The sequence below is a fragment of the Eleutherodactylus coqui genome, chromosome 8, assembly GCF_035609145.1.
Source record: "Eleutherodactylus coqui strain aEleCoq1 chromosome 8, aEleCoq1.hap1, whole genome shotgun sequence".
NCBI classification, from domain to species: Eukaryota; Metazoa; Chordata; class Amphibia; order Anura; family Eleutherodactylidae; genus Eleutherodactylus; species Eleutherodactylus coqui.
The window spans coordinates 39810040-39825062 of NC_089844.1; the positions used below are offsets into that span (position 1 = coordinate 39810040).

Here is a 15023-nt window from a genome sequence, read left to right on the forward strand (position 1 = left end):
TGTAGTTGCTATTAGTAACATTCTGTAGTCCAGACAACCATAAAAACGGCAATTCTAGCATTCTGTATTTTTTTTCTGATGTTCACCGTGCAGCATATAAGTGCAATATTCCAATAGATCGTACTTTTACAGATGCGGCAATACCGATTATGTTTATTTTTTCAGTGTATGCTGGGAAATGTTTTTTCTTTATTGTAATATTGTTTTAGCATAATTTTTTTTGTCAAACACATATTTTTAGTTCCCTTGGGTGACAATATTTTTGTTTATGCAGCATGTTTCTATTAGGCAAATAGTTTTTCTGATTTGACACATTTACATAGCACACATCTATTCTGCAGCACTGTACAGAGGTTGCCACCACTGACATTGGGTTCTGGCCCCATGACGGCTCACAATATAAATCTATTAGCATATTTTGGAGTGTGGAAGAAAACCTTTGTAACCATATGGAGAACATACAAACTCCACACAATATTGAGCCACTGTGCTGCCCAAATACATCTTTGGTCATCTCTAGTTTGGGGACAGGGGGTGAGGTGCCTCGGGTGCAGTCAGGACTGAGAGGGAGAGGGGCATCAGCCTAGCAATTTAACCCCCCTACAGTTTACCTGGAACCAAGCTGGTTCAGGACATGTGCCGGGTGCAGCCAATCGCTGGCTATAGAAGGTCGCTGCTGTGGCCAGTGATTGGCTGCAGCAGTCACAGCTCTTGGTCAGCAGCAGCCAGGAATTACAGAGTGGCTGTGAAGCAATTTTTAGGTAACTGGAAAAACCCTTTAACAAGGCCGTCCAGGTACAATAATTTTTTTGTTAGTTACGAGTGTAATGTGGCCCACTCAAGAAATACTCCATTCTCCAAAGAAGTTCTTGTAAATATATTTAAAATGACCATATTGGGCGTTTCGCAGCCAATGGAGATAATGAGCGCTTTTATAGTCTAAATAGCTATTTATACAGTTATTTATAGCCGCTGTTAACCCCTTATCTTTGTAGATCGCGGCATATAAAGAACTCGCAGAGGGGCTCCCTCTGTGACATCATTGGACCCCCGTGATGTAATCGTGGAGGGCCAACGGTTGTCATGGTAACAGTACACCAGAAACAAGAATCCTGCTTTGCTGGTGCCTATGGTCGCTATAACAAGCGATAAGGCATTGCGGGACAAAGGTCCTGCAATGCTTTATTATAGTGATCATAGGTGTTATGGTACGTCCCCTACAGGGATATAAATAGTGTAAAAAAAACAAAACCTTTTTTCTGTTTTTTCCATTAGTATATAAAAAATCTTAAACAACACGTTAAAATCCTACATATTTGGTATTGTGGTAGCCGTAATGACTTGTACAACAAATTGAACGCACTTTTTATTCTGCACAGCAAAAAGCCTTTGAGAAAAATAAGCATTTTGCCTCAGTTTTTTTTATTTTCCCTCCCAAAGAACACAAAAGTTATCAAAAAAGCCATATGTAACCCAAAATGGTACACATAAAAACTACAGCTCATCATGCAAAAAACAAGCCCTCATAGAGCTCCATCCATAGAAAAATAAGAAAGTTATGGGACTTTGAATTCAGCGATTTAGAAAAACATTCTCTCCAAAAAAGGGTTTTTATTGCGGAAAAGTGAAGGAAAAAAAAGAATTTCAGTACAATTGCAAACGTATTGACCCGCAGAAAAAATGTATTGTTATATATTCCACATGACTAATGCTGTAAACCCCCCAACAAAAAAAAAAAAACAATGGCAGAATTGATGTTTTCTCTCCCTGCTATCATAAAAAAATTAATAAAAGTTTTACTATATAATCTATGCACCCAAAAATGGCACCAATGAAAACTACAGTTCGCCACAAAAAAAAAAAAAAACAAGCCCTTATACTGCGATGTTGATGGAAAAATAAAAAAGTAATGGCTTTTGAAGAGTGGAGATGAAAATTTCCCAAAAATCGTTGTGTCCTTAAGCCCAAACTAGGCCATGTCCTTAAGGGTTAAATACTACTTGTGCTGTGTTGTACTGGCCTGACGAAGGTGTCAATCTGACACTAAGGCTTTAGTTACACAAGCGTATATTGGCCGCTGTTTTCGTGGCCGGCTGATATACGCTGCCATCTGATGCTTTGGATTCCAGTGCATGAGATCAGATGGGCATATTCCCGCGGTGTAAAAGCGCCCAGATGGCGAATATAGCACCGGTTGCTTTTACGTCAGGCAGAAAAGATAGTCCTGAAACTATCTTTACCGGCCGGAATACAGCCGCTACCTTAGTACATTAGCTCCCGTCCCGCCTCCTCCCCTTGTCGAGCATCGGGGAGGGAAGAGGGAGACAGCTTAGCAGAGCTAAACTATCTCCCCCGCCCAATGGCATTGCGGGCTCAGTGTATATGCATCAGGCTGGGGCCGTCTGAACAGGCGCACAAACATTAGATTTATACGACTGTTCACATGTTTTTACGTCGCCGGCGAGCAAACTAAAAAAAACGCCGACGCCCCTGTGGAAGAACCCTGAAACACATTCCTAAATAATGCTTCGCCCAAGAATCATCTCCTCTGGTCCTCATGTAACAGGCTTCTTCTTCCCCTGACTACGCAGAGGTGTTCTACACCAATCCATGCAGGGCAGGTTGCAGCTGTTTATCAACTCTTCAGTGTATTGTGCCATCCACGGAACCCATATATCCGTATATATGCTTTCCTACTCTGCCTACTATTCCATTCTCATCATCAGAGGTCCCTTGCACTAGGGAGCACTCTTTTTTTACTTTTGGAGACGTCAAAAACAAAGAGTATGGTCTTTAGACAGCCCCATTCAGTTTGGAACTGTGGTGGAGATCACCATGGTTCACCTCAAGTCCAGCTCCCAGCAGCCCTGGCAAACAACTGATCTTTCGGCTGGACACTGCCACCAGCCAGGCGTTTCCCCAGCAGGATGATCAAATATAATGCTTAGATGGCTCAAATCTTACCAAGTGGCCCATAGAGGCGTGTCAGGCCCCGCTATATGGCATTCATATGATCTAGTAGGGCAAACGAACCTCCTTTAAGGGTTGAGGAAAGCGGACACAAATTAGGGCAATCACATGACCCACATCTCATTTGAATTTTTTTTTAATTGGTATGCAAAATGGCAGGCTGGTCTGCGGAGAGGGAGACTCTCACTTCTTCCATGCTCTGCGCTTTCTTGCCAAGGCTTGATCTTCAGCCTGGTCGTCATTAGAGATGAGCGAGCACCAAAATGCTCGGGTGCTCGTTACTCGAGTCGAACTTTCCACGATGCTCGAGGGTTCGTTTTGAGTAACGAACCCCGTTGAAGTCAATGGGCGACTCGAGCATTTTTGTATATCGTTGATGCTCGCTAAGGTTGTCATTTGTGAAAATCTGGGCAATTCAAGAAAGTGATGGGAACGACACAGAAACGGATAGGGCAGACGAGGGGCTACATGTTGGGCTGCATCTCAAGTTCCCAGGTCCCACTATTAAGCCCCAATAGCGGCAAGAGTGCCCCCCCCCCCACCAACAATTTTTACTTCTGAAAAACCCTCATTAGCAAGGCATACCTTAGCTAAGCACCACACTACCTCCAACAAAGCACAATCACTGCCTGCATGACACTCCGCTGCCACTTTTCCAGGGTTACATGCTGCCCAACCCCTCCCCCCCGCACGACCCAGTGTCCACAGCGCACACCAAAGTGTCCCTGCGCAGCCTTCAGCTGCCCTCATGCCACACGCTGGCCTCATAGCCACACCACTCATATGTCTATTTATAAGTGTGTCTGCCATGAGAAGGAACCGCAGGCACACACTGCAGAGGGTTGGCAGGGCCAGGCAGCGACCCTCTTTAAAAGGTGCGGGGCGATAGCCCACAATGCTGTACAGAAGCAATGAGAAATCCACGTGGGCATAGCAATGGGGAACCTATGTGCCACACACTATTCATTCTGTCAAGGTGTCGCATAGCTCAATCCACACTGCAAGGGGAAAGCCTTCAGCGCTCTGACTCCTACCCAAGTCAGTCAGTGTCTTTGTGCCAGACAGGTCAAACACCGCAATGGGAACTAAGTTTGCACCAACAGCATAGGTGGGTCCTAGGAAACCCAAGACATGAACAAAAAATTGATCTGAGCGGCCAAACATGGCAGACTTGCACCGCGGCCATGGCATAGGCCTCGGCCCACAGATTCAGCAATGCTAGGCTGGAAGCGGACTTTCACTGCACCCAGGACATAGGCCTCTGCACAAACCCTCAGCAATTGCGGGCCTACTGCGGACTCCAATGCTAGCGTAGCTGTGCACGTCTCATTAGCGCTGTATTGCTCCTGTAGTTTGTCCCAATGCAGTGCCCCGGATAGTAGAGATAACGTCAGATTAAATACAGGTGGGCTTCGGCCCACACTGCATGCCCCAGTCAGACCGGGGTTCTTTATAAGTAGACACAGGCAGGTACAACTCCGTGTGGAGCTAAAAGGTCCCCGTTTTGGATGGTGATAGAGAACGATGCTTCCATCCGCGGGTGCAGCCTACGTATTGCTTAGGTATCGCTGCTGTCCGCTGGTGGAGAAGAGAAGTCTGGGGAAATCCAGGCTTTGCTCATCTTGATGAGTGTAAGCCTGTCGGCACTGTCAGTTGACAGGCGGGTACGCTTATCCGTGATGATTCCCCCAGCCACACTAAACACTCTCTTTGACAAGACGCTAGCCGCAGGACAAGCAAGCACCTCCAGGGCATACAGCGCGAGTTCAGGCCACGTGTCCAGCTTCGACACCCAGTAGTTGTAGGGGGCAGAGGCGTCACGGAGGATGGTCGTGTGATTGGCTATGTACTCCCTCACCATCCTTTTACAGTGCTCCCGCCGACTCAGCCTTGACTGGGGAGCGGTGACACAGTCTTGCTCGGGGGAGCCATAAAGCTGGCAAAGGCCGTGGAGAGTGTTCCCCTGCCTGTGCTATACATGCTGCCTGATCTCCGTGCCTCCCCTGCTACCTTGCCCTCGGAACTGCGCCTTCTGCCACTAGCGCTGTCGGATGGGAATTTTACCATCAGCTTGTCCGCCAGGGTCTTGTGGTATTGCATCATTCTCAAACCCCTTTCCTCTTCGGGTATGAGAGTGGAAAGGTTCTCCTTATACCGTGGGTCGAGCAGTGTGTACACCCAGTAATCCGTAGTGGCCAGAATGAATGTAACGCGAGGGTTACGAGAAAGGCATCCTAACATGAAGTCAGCCATGTGTGCCAGGGTACCTGTACGCAACACATGGCTGTCCTCACTAGGAAGATCACTTTCAGTAGATACCCAGGACATGGCACATATGACATATCACAATATACAGGAGATGTATAACTTATACCAGCTGTACATATTATATACAGGAGCTACCCTGGTTTGGATGGTTTCACACCTGAAGTGGAAATTCCACTTTCCTGCTCCATTCAAGGAGTATGAAAGGGGAATCCCTGCGGCTAAATAGATTGACTTTTGGACAGAAGCGAATGGACTCAATTGACTATAATGCGGTCTTACTGCTTTCCACCCAGATGCCAGGCTTTTGGATGGAAGTGTGTGTATATGCACGCGCTGGTACAAGTTATACACCCAGTATATAGCTCTATTAGGCTGCATTGTGCAATTTACTAGAAACTTGTCTATCTGACATCCCCTTGGTGCATTTCAACAACCTGCAAGCACCTGGAGGAGTTGTGATAAGATGCCAAGCTACTAGAAGGATTTCCACATCCTCAGAGATCCTAGAAAAAGCCCTTTGCTTCCTTGGTGTGGGACGCTTCTGCCTTCCACTTCCTCTAAGAAGAGCAATATGATGACATGACAGTTCCTCTTTGTAAGTACTTCTTTCCAGAGCCTTGTGTAGAATCAGCAGCTTCTGGAGGCTGAGAATCAAACAGGTACCTTGGGCCATAATATAAGGAGTATTATATGGAGGGATGGGCAATACAGACCTTGGAGACGGACTAATTTTTTTCTCTAATTTTATTGGAGCATTGGATGAATTTTTTAGATATAAGAATATATTTTACTGTATACAGAGCAGAGGCACACTACACAGGGCAACTGAAACTTATGAATTTTGATTACACAGGGTTGGATTGGACCAGAGAAAGGGCCACTGTCCTGCTATACAGACCATGTGCGTGGCCCCTTTTAATGGCATTGTAAACAATGATGGCTTGGGCTTGTTATTCTGCAAGGACCTCAGCCCACTGAACTGTCCTCTGCTGGACCAGTCTCACCCTGCAGACCTTTTAAATTTGGACTTTCTTTCCCTTTTGACTTGAGCAGCAAGTCAACATCCGCTTTTCACGGCGATGCGGTTTTCTTCGTCCCCACCTTTAACCCTTCCCAATCCACTGCCTGACATCTTCCTACATTCTGATTGAAACTTGTAGAGCTCCAATGTCAGAAGACGTCCGAGAGGGTATTCTTACCGTCTATTGCCAGCCACTCCGCTGTCGGAGCCTCTCTGGTGCACACACACTGGCTTTAGCCAGCAGATGGCACCGTTGTATAAACAGCAAAAAAAAAATTGGATTGGAAAGTGTTAAGAGCCGTAACTTTTTTTATTTTTTTCAACAGTCGCATACGTTTTTTTTTTTTACTACAGTTTGTAAATGGGGTGAAATAGAAAAAAAAATCAATTGCGCAATTTTTTTTGGAGGTTTTGTTTTTACGGTGTTCACAATGCAGTATAAATGACCTGCTCGCTTTATTCGGTGTGTCAGTACAATTAGTGGGATGGCAAGTTTTGGGCTCGTTCACATCAGATTGCTTTCCAATTTTATTGGATCTGTATTTTCATTGATGGCAGATTTAAAATTTGAACCAAATAGATACAATAGTTTCCATTTTTTTTAACAGATCAAGTAGACAGATGTGTTTTTTTTTTTAAAAAAAGACCATTTCTCTAAGTTTCCGATTCCTTCTGTTTCCATGTCTTTGTAACTGATCCGCTTTGCTTTCTTCTGCCTTTCTAACCTTCTACACATGTTCATTTAAAAACGGAACCAAACAAACATTTCCGTTCAGTTCTGTCGCCCATCGACTGTAGTGTAAAAAGTAAAAAAAACCTTTCCATTTGATTTCCGATCTTTCCCAGAAGCGGCGCGGCGGGGTGCACTATTATATCCGTGTACAAGATAGAAATCAAATGGGACAGAGGCAAACTGAAGCCCTTCACATCGAACTTAACTTTTTTCGATTGGCTACTCGTACGGACGTACAGCTTTACGGAAAACAAAAGTACAGATGTGAACGAGCACTTTATTGTTTTTTGTTTTTTTTTAGGTTGCGCTATTTTAAAAAAAAATATGTATTTTTTTAAACTAAAAAAACAAAAAACATTGTTGCCATCTTCTAACCGCCCAAACGTCCCCTATTTCCATGGATGGCACTGTCAGCCTTGTGTTTTGTAGCGTGAGCTGTAGTTGCTATTAGTAACATTCTGTAGTCCAGACAACCATTAAAAACTGCAATTCTAGCATTCTGTATTTTTTTTCTGATGTTCACCGTGCAGCATATAAGTGCAATATTCCAATAGATCGTACTTTTACAGATGCGGCAATACCGATTATGTTTATTTTTTCAGTGTATGCTGGGAAATGTTTTTTTTTTTATTGTAATATTGTTTTAGCACTTAATCTTTTTTGTCAAACACATATTTTTAGTTCCCTTGGGTGACAATATTTTTTGTTTAGGCCTTAGTCAGACGGGCATTTTTTCGCGCGATTTGCGGATCGCATGATGGATGCGCATCCTCAAATCGCGTGACCGGTGCCCGAAAATCGCCCGAAAATCTGCTCCTAGCCGCGTTTCATTAGAAACGGGCCAGAGCTCTCCAGCGCATGGCATTCAATGGAGCCGGCAATACAGCCGGCTCCATTGAAAGCAATGCGCTGCGGGCGAGTGTGGGATGAATTGTCAGCGCTGAGCCAATCAGGGGACAGGTCTGACTCACACCCCCTTCACACCCACTGCAGGACGGCCGCGCGGAATTCCGGCTGCCGGGAGCAGGTGAGTATATATATATTTTTTATTTTAACACTTTTCTGGATGAATTGCAGGGAAGGGCTTATATATTTAAGCCCTTCCTGACAATTCATCCCGCGCACGCCGGCAGCCCACTGCTTTCAATGGAGACGGTTGTATTGCCGGCTCCATTGAATTCAATGGGCAAACATCGTTCTTCTCTGCCACAGCTGTTACAGCTGTGGCAGAGAAGAATGATTTGTCTTCTATATGTTCTCAATGGGGTCGGCGCTGCTGCCGCCGGCCCCATTGAGCGCATATAGAGAAGAGAACAGGAATCGCAGATCGCAGATAGGTGCGATCTGCGATTTCTGTTCTATAATTTATCGGACGAGCGCATAAAAAATGTCCGATACCATTGCAAAGCAATGGTTTTAAAAAATCGCGGGACGCATGCGCATGCGCAAATCGCGCGAAAAAACGCCCGTCTGACTAAGGCCTTATGCAGCATGTTTCTATTAGGCAAATAGTTTTTCTGATTTGACACATTTACATAGCACACATCTATTCTGCAGCACTGTACAGAGGTTGCCACCACTGACATTGGGTTCTGGCCCCATGACGGCTCACAATATAAATCTATTAGCATATTTTGGAGTGTGGAAGAAAACCTTTGTAACCATATGGAGAACATACAAACTCCACACAATATTGAGCCACTGTGCTGCCCAAATACATCTTTGGCCATCTCTAGTTTGGGGACAGGGGGCTAAGGGGTGAGGTGCCTCGGGTGCAGTCAGGACTGAGAGGGAGAGGGGCATCAGCCTAGCAATTTAACCCCCCTACAGTTTACCTGGAACCAAGCTGGTTCAGGACATGTGCCGGGTGCAGCCAATCGCTGGCTATAGAAGGTCGCTGCTGTGGCCAGTGATTGGCTGCAGCAGTCACAGCTCTTGGTCAGCAGCAGCCAGGAATTACAGAGTGGCTGTGAAGCAATTTTTAGGTAACTGGAAAAACCCTTTAACAAGGCCGTCCAGGTACAATAATTTTTTTGTTAGTAACGAGTGTAATGTGGCCCACTCAAGAAATACTCCATTCTCCAAAGAAGTTCTTGTAAATATATTTAAAATGACCATATTGGGCGTTTCGCAGCCAATGGAGATAATGAGCGCTTTTATAGTCTAAATAGCTATTTATACAGGTATTTATAGCCGCTGTTAACCCCTTATCTTTGTAGATCGCGGCATATAAAGAACTCGCAGAGGGGCTCCCTCTGTGACATCATTGGACCCCCGCGATGTAATCGTGGAGGGCCAACGGTTGTTATGGTAACAGTACACCAGAAACAAGAATCCTGCTTTGCTGGTGCCTATGGTCGCTATAACAAGCGATAAGGCATTGCGGGACAAAGGTCCTGCAATGCTTTATTATAGTGATCATAGGTGTTATGGTACGTCCCCTACAGGGATATAAATAGTGTAAAAAAACAAAAACAAAACCTTTTTTCTGTTTTTTCCATTAGTATATAAAAAATCTTAAACAACACGTTAAAATCCTACATATTTGGTATTGTGGTAGCCGTAATGACTTGTACAACAAATTGAACGCACTTTTTATTCTGCACAGCAAAAAGCCTTTGAGAAAAATAAGCATTTTTTTATTTTCCCTCCCAAAGAACACAAAAGTTATCAAAAAAGCCATATGTAACCCAAAATGGTACACATAAAAACTACAGCTCATCATGCAAAAAACAAGCCCCCATAGAGCTCCATCCATAGAAAAATAAGAAAGTTATGGGACTTTGAATTCAGCGATTTAGAAAAACATTCTCTCCAAAAAAGGGTTTTTATTGCGGAAAAGTGAAGGAAAAAAAAGAATTTCAGTACAATTGCAAACGTATTGACCCGCAGAAAAAATGTATTGTTATATATTCCGCATGATTAATGCTGTAAACCCCCCAACAAAAAAAAACAAAAAACAACAATGGCAGAATTGATGTTTTCTCTCCCTGCTATCATAAAAAAATTAATAAAAGTTTTACTATATAATCTATGCACCCAAAAATGGCACCAATAAAAACTACGGTTCGCCACAAAAACAAAAAACAAGCCCTTATACTGCGATGTTGATGGAAAAATAAAAAAGTAATGGCTTTTGAAGAGTGAAGATGAAAATTTCCCAAAAATCGTTGTGTCCTTAAGCCCAAACTAGGCCATGTCCTTAAAGGGGTTGCCCCGCGCCGAAACGTTTTTTTAAAAATTTTTAACCCCCCCCCCCCCGTTCGGCGCGAGACAACCCCGATGCAGGGGTTAAAAAAACAAACCGGGTAGTACTTACCCGAATCCCGGCGGTCCGGCGTCTTCATACTCAACTGCTGAAGATGGCCGCCGGGATCCTCTCTCTCTGTGGACCGCAGGGCTTCTGTGCGGTCCATTGCCGATTCCAGCCTCCTGATTGGCTGGAATCGGCACGTGACGGGGCGGAGCTACACGGAGCCGGCATTCTGCACGAGCGGCCCCATTGAAGACAGCAGAAGACCCGGACTGCGCAAGCGCGGCTAATTTGGCCATTAGAGGCCGAAAATTAGTCGGCACCATGGAGACGAGGACGCCAGCAACGGAGCAGGTAAGTGAAACATTTTTTATAACTTCTGTATGGCTCATAATTAATGCACAATGTACATTACAAAGTGCATTAATATGGCCATACAGAAGTGTATAGACCCACTTGCTGCCGCGGGACAACCCCTTTAAGGGTTAAATACTACTTGTGCTGTGTTGTATTGGCCTGACGAAGGTGTCAATCTGACACTAAGGCTTTAGTTACACAAGCGTATATCGGCCGCTGTTTTCGTGGCCGGCTGATATACACTGCCATCTGATGCTTTGGATTCCAGTGCATGAGATCAGATGGGCATATTCCCGCGGTGTAAAAGCGCCCAGACGGCGAATATAGCACCCAGTTGCTTTTACGTCAGGCAGAAAAGATAGTCCTGAAACTATCTTTACCGGCCGGAATACAGCCGCTACCTTAGTACATTAGCTCCCGTCCCGCCTCCTCCCCTTGTCGAGCATCGGGGAGGGAAGAGGGAGACAGCTTAGCAGAGCTAAACTATCTCCCCCGCCCAATGGCATTGCGGGCTCAGTGTATATGCATCAGGCTGGGGCCGTCTGAACGGGCGCACAAACATTAGATTTATGCGCCTGTTCACATGTTTTTACGTCGCCGGCGAGCAAACTTAAAAACGCCGACGCCCCTGTGGAAGAACCCTGAAACACATTCCTAAATAATGCTTCACCCAAGAATCATCTCCTCTGGTCCTCATGTAACAGGCTTCTTCTCCCCCTCACTACGCAGAGGTGTTCTACACCAATCCATGCAGGGCAGGTTGCAGCTGTTTATCAACTCTTCAGCGTATTGTGCCATCCACGGAACCCATATATCCGTATATATGCTTTCCTACTCTGCCTACTGTTCCATTCTCATCATCAGAGGTCCCTTGCACTAGGGAGCACTCTTTTTTTACTTTTGGAGACGTCAAAAACAAAGAGTATGGTCTTTAGACAGCCCCATTAAGTTTGGAACTGCGGTGGAGATCACCATGGTTCACCTCAAGTCCAGCTCCCAGCAGCCCTGGCAAACAACTGATCTTTTGGCTGGACACTGCCACCAGCCAGGCGTTTCCCCAGCAGGATGATCAAATATAATGCTTAGATGGCTCAAATCTTACCAAGTGGCCCATAGAGGAATGTCAGGCCCCGCTATATGGCATTCATATGATCTAGTAGGGCAAACGGACCTCCTTTAAGGGTTGAGGAAAGCAGACACAAATTAGGGCAATCACATGACCCACTTCTCATTTGAATTTTTTTTAAAATTGGTATGCAAAATGGCAGGCTGGTCTACGGAGAGGGAGACTCTCACTTCTTCCATGCTCTGCGCTTTCTTGCCAAGGCTTGATCTTCAGCCTGGTCGTCATTAGAGATGAACGAGCACCAAAATGCTCGGGTGCTCGTTACTCGAGTCGAACTTTCCACGATGCTCGAGGGCTCGTTTCGAGTAACGAACCCCATTGAAGTCAATGGGCGACTCGAGCATTTTTGTATATCGTCGATGCTCGCTAAGGTTTTCATTTGTGAAAATCTGGGCAATTCAAGAAAGCGATGGGAACGACACAGAAACGGATAGGGCAGGCGAGGGGTTACATGTTGGGCTGCATCTCAAGTTCCCAGGTCCCACTATTAAGCCCCAATAGCGGCAAGAGTGGGCCCCCCCCCCCCCGTCCCAACAATTTTTACTTCTGAAAAACCCTCATTAGCAAGGCATACCTTAGCTAAGCACCACACTACTTCCAACAAAGCACAATCACTGCCTGCATGACACTCCGCTGCCACTTCTCCTGGGTTACATGCTGCCCAACCCCCCCCCCCCCCCGCACGACCCAGTGTCCACAGCGCACACCAAAGTGTCCCTGCGCAGCCTTCAGCTGCCCTCATGCCACACGCTGGCCTCATAGTCACACCACCCATATGTCTATTTATAAGTGCATCTGCCATGAGAAGGAACCGCAGGCACACACTGCAGAGGGTTGGCAGGGCCAGGCAGCGACCCTCTTTAAAAGGTGCGGGGCGATAGCCCACAATGCTGTACAGAAGCAATGAGAAATCCAATCCTGTGCCACCTCCATCAGGAGCTGCACACGAGGGCATAGCAATGGGGAATCCATGTGCCACACAGTATTCATTCTGTCAAGGTGTCGCATAGCTCAATCCACACTGCAAGGGGAAAGCCGTCAGCGCACTGCCCCCTACCCAAGTCAGTCAGTGTCTTTGTGCCAGACAGGTCAAACACCGCAATGGGAACTAAGTTTGCACCAACAGCATAGGGGGGTCCTAGGAAACCCAAGACATGAACAAAAAATTGATCTGAGTGGCCAAACATGGCAGACTTGCACCGCGCCCACGGCATAGGCCTCGGCCCACAAATTCAGCAATCCTAGGCTGGAAGCGGACTTTCACTGCACCCAGGACATAGGCCTCTGCACAAACCCTCAGCAATCGTGTGCCTACAGCGGACTCCAATGCTAGCGTAGCTGTGCACGTCTCATTAGCGCTGTATTGCTCCTGTAGTTTGTCCCAATGCAGTGCCCCAGATAGTAGAGCTAATGTCAGATTAAATACAGGTGGGCTTCAGCCCACACTGCATGCCCCAGTCAGACTGGGGTTCTTTATAAGTAGACACAGGCAGGTACAACTCCGTGTGGAGCTAAAAGGTCCCCGTTTTTTATGGTGATAGAGAACGATGCTTCCATCCGCGGGTGCAGCCTACTGGTGGAGAAGAGAAGTCTGGGGAAATCCAGGCTTTGTTCATCTTTATGAGTGTAAGCCTGTCAGCACTGTCAGTTGACAGGCGGGTACGCTTATCCGTGATGATTCCCCCAGCCGCACTAAACACCCTCTCCGACAAGACGCTAGCCGCAGGACAAGCAAGCACCTCCAGGGCATACAGCGCTAGTTCAGGCCACGTGTCCAGCTTCAACACCCAGTAGTTGTAGGGAGCAGAGGCGTCACGGAGGACGGTCGTGCGATCGGCTACGTACTCCCTCACCATCCTTTTACAGTGCTCCCGCTGACTCAGCCTTGACTGGGGAGCGGGGACACAGTCTTGTTGGGGAGCAATAAAGCTGTCAAAGGCCTTGGAGAGTGTTCCCCTGCCTGCGCTGTACATGCTGCCTGATCTCCGCGCCTCCCCTGCTACCTGGCCCTCAGAACTGCGCCTTCTACCACTAGCGCTGTCGGATGGGAATTTTACCATCAGTTTGTCCGCCAGGGTCCTGTGGTATAGCATCACTCTCGAACCCCTTTCCTCTTCGGGTATGAGAGTGGAAAGGTTCTCCTTATACCGTGGGTCGAGCAGTGTGTACACCCAGTAATCCGTAGTGGCCAGAATGCATGTAACGCGAGGGTCACAAGAAAGGCATCCTAACATGAAGTCAGCCATGTGTTCCAGGGTACCTGTACGTAACACATGGCTGTCCTCACTAGGAAGATCACTTTCAGGATCCTCCTCCTCCTCCTCCTCAGGTCATGCACTCTGAAACGATGACAGGCAAGCAGCATCTGTCCCCTCAGCAGTGGGCCAAGCTGTCTCTTATCCCTCCTCCTCATGCTCCTTGCCCTCCTCCTCAACGCGCTAAGATATAGACATGAGGGTGCTCTGACTATCCAGCGACATACTGTCTTCCCCCGCCTCCGTTTCCGAGCGCAAAGCATCTGCCTTTATGCTTTGCAGGGAACTTCTCAAGAGGCATAGCAGAGGAATGGTGACGCTAATGATTGCAGCATCGCCGCTCACCATCTGGGTAGACTCCTCAAAGTTTCCAAGGACCTAGCAGATGTCTGCCAACCAGGCCCACTCTTCTGTAAAGAATTGAGGAGGCTGACTCCCACTTCGCCGCCCATGTTGGAGTTGGTATTCCACTATAGCTCTACGCTGCTTATAGAGCCTGGCCAACATGTGGAGCGTAGAGTTCCACCGTGTGGGCACGTCGCACAGCAGTCGGTGCACTGACAGATTAAACCAATGTTGCAGAGTCCGCATTGTGGCAGCGTCCGTGTTGGACTTGCGGAAATGTGCGCTGACCTGGCGCACCTTTCCGAGCAGGTCTGACAAGTGTGGGTAGCTTTTCAGAAACCGCTGAACCACCAAATTAAAGACGTGGGCCAGGCATGGCACGTGCGTGAGGCTGCCGAGCTGCAGAGCCGCCACCAGGTTACGGCCGTTGTCACACATGACCATGCCCGGTTGGAGGCTCAGCGGCGAAAGCCAGCGGTCGGTCTGCTCTGTCAGACCCTACAGCAGTTCGTGGGCCGTGTGCCTCTTCTCTCCTAAGCTGAGTAGTTTCAGCACGGCCTGCTGACGCTTGGCCACCGCTGTGCTGCCACGCCGCGTGACACCGACTGCTGGCGACGTGCTGCTGCTGACACATCTTGATTGCGAGACAGAGGTTGCATAGGATGAGGAGGAGGATGAGGAGGAGGAGGAGGGTG

General features: G+C 47.1%; 1 protein-coding gene across 1 annotated transcript in view; it reads left to right on the plus strand.

Moving 5' to 3' along the window:
* Positions 1–5854: 5854 nt before the first annotated feature.
* LOC136577468 (C-X-C chemokine receptor type 2-like) overlaps positions 5855–15023 on the plus strand; it is a 37751-nt gene continuing 28582 nt past the window's right edge. The window contains exon 1 of the mRNA XM_066577368.1: positions 5855–5897. The gene's annotated coding sequence lies outside the window, so the exon portion shown is untranslated. The remainder of the gene's footprint in view (positions 5898–15023) is intronic.